Below are 4,322 nucleotides of genomic sequence, written 5' to 3'. Positions count from 1 at the left end.
GCCGACCCCCGTGGCTCACTTGGAAGAGTGCAGTGCTGGGAGTGCAGTGGCGCTCCTGCCATGGGTTCGGATCCTATATAGGGATGGCCGTGCGGCGCTCAGAGCGATCCTTTTACAGGTCACAAAAAAAGAAGAAAAAAAAAATTACATATGTAAAAAAATGTATGATCTATGGTTTCATCTTTAACATTTTGGGTCAGAACCTAGAGCTATGTCTTTTGTAAGCTGTATATTGGGAAATGTTTGGCAGCTAATAATAATTTTTAAAACTTTTAAAAATTGACTGAATGCATTCATTTTTATTAATGTCATGACTGAACATATTGTCTTGAAAGAATGACCTATGAAAATCATCATGAGACTAATAAAAAAACTTTCATTAAAAAACAGATTTTCATTTACTGAAACTCTGGTATCATATCTTTTGAACATAGTTTCTTGATATTAGTGTTATCTTTCATATTCTCCATGACATTTCTGATTCTGACTTATGCATTATATCTTTTCAGGTGGCTGTTATGCATTTTTACTGTACTGGACGACTATGGAAAATAGAAATAATGTCACTGTTTTTATTCTCTTGGGATTTTCTCAAAACCAGAACATTGAAGTCCTCTGCTTTGTGTTATTTTTATTTTGCTACATTGCTATCTGGATGGGAAATGTGCTCATAATGATTTCTATCACGTACACTCAGCTAATTAACCAACCCATGTATTTCCTCCTCAATTATCTCTCACTCTCTGATCTTTGCTACACATCCACAGTGACTCCCAGACTAATGACTGATTTACTGGCAGAAAGGAAGACCATTTCCTATAACAACTGCATGATACAGCTCTTTACCACTCATTTCTTTGGAGGCACTGAGATCTTCATTCTCACAGGGATGGCCTATGACCGCTATGTGGCCATCTGCAAGCCCCTGCACTACGCTGTCATCATGAGCAGGCAGAGGTGTCACACAATCATCATGGCTTGTTGCATTGGGGGATTTATACACTCTGCCAGTCAGTTTCTTCTCACCATCTTCTTACCATTCTGCGGCCCAATGAGATAGACCACTACTTCTGTGATGTGTATCCTTTGCTGAAGTTGGCTTGCACTGACACATACAGAATTGGTCTCTTGGTAATTTTTAATTCAGGTCTGATTGCTTTGGCAACTTTTGTGATTTTGATAGTGTCTTATTTTCTGATATTATACTCCATCAGGGTTAACCCTGCAGAGAGCCGTACCAAAGCTCTTTCCACTTGCAGTTCTCACATCACAGTTGTGGTCCTATTCTTTGTGCCTGTTCTCTTCATTTACATTAGGCCAGCCACAACTTTTCCAGAAGACAAAGTGTTTGCTCTTTTCTATACTATCATTGCTCCCATGCTCAACCCTCTAATTTACACACTGAGAAACATGGAGATGAAGAATGCCATAAGAAAAATGTGGTATCATCAATTGCTTTTAGAAAAGTTGTAACTTATATGAAAGCCATTTCAGAATTTCACTTTAGTGCTCTGAGGCCTAGAATTAATATGGAATGATATGAGAACATAATGTGCATGCAGGAGCCAGCCATAGGTCAGAGTTCAGTGTCTCTCGCATTTGCTTAGACCTCTCTTGGTTTAGCAATTGTTATTTATTTTTTCGTATCTCCTCACATAGCTGCCTCATGTCTTCCTTTGACATTTTATTCTTAATGTTTAGTAAAGTCTATTCTCCAATCCCTTTAATTTCCAATCTTATTCTAATATGTCCTTATTGACAAAAACTAACATAAAGCCATCTGGTAAAGGAGAGTTATGTTTTTAAGACTCTTACTCCCATCATATCAGGGGAGAGTATATTTGTATAAATGTGGAATTTTCAGCAGAAGATAACAAGTTAAGTAAGTGGAACATTTGACTCCTTTGACTACTCAGCACTCATAACACTCTTCTATATGTATTTTGAACCTCCTTAAAAATAAACATTTTCATTCTTACACTGGACAAGATGATTCTACAAATGTAGTCTCAGTTACCCCTCGAACCCCTGCAAAACCCCATAACATCTAAAACGTTCTGGGTTATGTTAATTTCAATGTTAATTTTTCTTCTGGTTTAGATTACAATCCTTCCTGAATAGTCTGTAATATGAAGAATAGATTGTTAAACTGACTAATGAAAACCTTCTTAATAAAAATTAAGAAACTAGAAATGAAACTATTTATATATATTCATATATATGAAACTATATATATATTATATATGAAACTATATATATTATATATGTATGTGTGTATATATATGTATGTATGTGCGCGTGTGTGTGTGTGTGTGTGTGTGTGTGTGTGTATATATATATATATATACACACATAGTGCATTGCTACAACAGTCCCTGTTTCTGCAATTGGTCATGAGACTTAATCAATATTCACATTTACATCTTTGTTTCTTGCACTCTCTACTTCACCTTCCATTTGACCCCAGGATGACCTTCGGCTGACTGGGGTTCATTTCTAGTAGCATGAACCAAATCTTGGTTCCTGAAATTCTGAATATTTAATGGTCCTGTCATTTTTTGGTACTTTATTATTTCAATAAGTTTTAGTGTTAGTTTTGAAAATTCTCATTATAAAACTCAATTTTGTGTTGAAGAAAAATATTGTACTGAAAAAAATAAATTAGAAAATCAACTGCGGGGAGAGGGAGGAGGGAGGGGGGTTTCTGTAATGGGCCACAATAATCAACCTCATTGTATATCGACAAAATAAAATTTAAAAATTAAAAAAAAAAAGAAAATCGACTAGAGAATATCTCAAGAGAACAATGTAAATGGTTAGAGTTAAAAATAATTTTTAAACATGCAAATTATATGGAAGAACTAACATGTACCTATAAATGGAATTTTGCAAGTTGAGAAAAAGCAATCACGTGAGTAATTTGAGATTAATCAAATGAGTAATTTGAATTTGAGAAAGACATAATTCAAATGGTTATGAATCATCCATTGATACTCATTGACTATCCAGTGATTGTTAATCAACAGCTGAGAACAGAAGCATTTGTGATATACTCTAATGAAATGCTGAACTTTCAGGTTCAAAATGTATGAACTTCCCCCGAGGCTGTGCTGAGATCGGATCCTTGTTATAGGCCTAGTAGAAGTGAGGCACAGTGAGATGAACCTTAAGAAACTAAGCACCATTTTGGAAGGAAACAACTTCAGGTGAGGTTATTACATGATCTCCAGGCAATAAGAAGCTGTTCTCCTTTGTAGATGATAGTAGACTGATTCTGTTTGTCCAGCATAGGCAGAGTTTCCATAATGCTCTGGCTCACCATTGCATTTTGCTTTGAGGAAAATGGTCCCGGAGACAGACTAATGGAAAGAGGCATCAGGGACATTGCCATGTACACTGGCTTGGTAGTATGTGGCCATGATCAGTTTAGAAATGCCTTTGGGGATGTAATTTCCAGAGCTTTCAAGGATCATTAATTTTTGCATTGTCACCTAATTTTATGTTCTTTTCTTCCTAGAGTAATTTCCTTTAGTTACCAGCATAAAATAAATGATTCTTAGGACTTAAAATGCATATCATTTTTTGAAGGAATTTATTTATTTTTACTTTTTATGTGAGCTCTTGTTAAGATGCTAAATTGGTGTTCAAAATTCCCAGTCTGATTCCCTGAGGGATGACGATCCACTTCTCCTTGCATCATTGATAGTTTTAGTGACTATTTAAAGTCCACTTTCCTTCCTAACCTGTAGATGATTTAAGACATTCTGAGATTGCCAAAATATTTTCAGGGAATTAATATAGATGTGTTTGATATTTTTTTTTGTAATTCTCTACATTTTACTTTGGATTTTGATACTGGAGAATTGGTCAAGTGAGTATCTGTGGGAGGAATTCTTTCTGATACAGCCTAAATCTTATGTGACAGTCACTCAGACTTGATGCACAATGAGTTAGTCTTATGACCTTGGTTTGGGAAGAGTCCCATCAACCATATACTAGACTGATTATATGCTTTTTACATTTATTCCATTCAAATTTTACTAAGAGCTGTAAATTCTCTTGCAGCATATGATAATTTGATTATTCTAAACATGTTTAGCATACTTTAGTTTCAATTTTGCATTATGTATAAGCAGAATTCCAGGTAAGAATAATAGAGTTAAAATTAAAGGCACTTTCAATTGGCATAGAATTACATTGTTTCTCATTTTCCTGCTTTTGTATATTCCTCCATATGCCTACTGACTGCAAAATGGTGCAACCTCTATGGAAAATGGTATGGAGACTCCTCAAACAGTTGCAGATAGATCTACCATATGACC

General features: G+C 35.2%; 1 pseudogene; it reads left to right on the top strand.

Moving 5' to 3' along the window:
• Positions 1 to 544: 544 nt before the first annotated feature.
• On the top strand, positions 545 to 1,473 carry LOC103581751 (annotated as a pseudogene).
• Positions 1,474 to 4,322: the final 2,849 nt, after the last annotated feature.

Source organism: Galeopterus variegatus, unplaced genomic scaffold (genome assembly GCF_000696425.1).
Source record: "Galeopterus variegatus unplaced genomic scaffold, G_variegatus-3.0.2 Scaffold13854, whole genome shotgun sequence".
Lineage (NCBI taxonomy): Eukaryota > Metazoa > Chordata > Mammalia > Dermoptera > Cynocephalidae > Galeopterus > Galeopterus variegatus.
The sequence above is the reverse complement of the archived record's forward strand: the minus strand, read 5'-3'. Positions and strand labels throughout refer to the sequence as shown.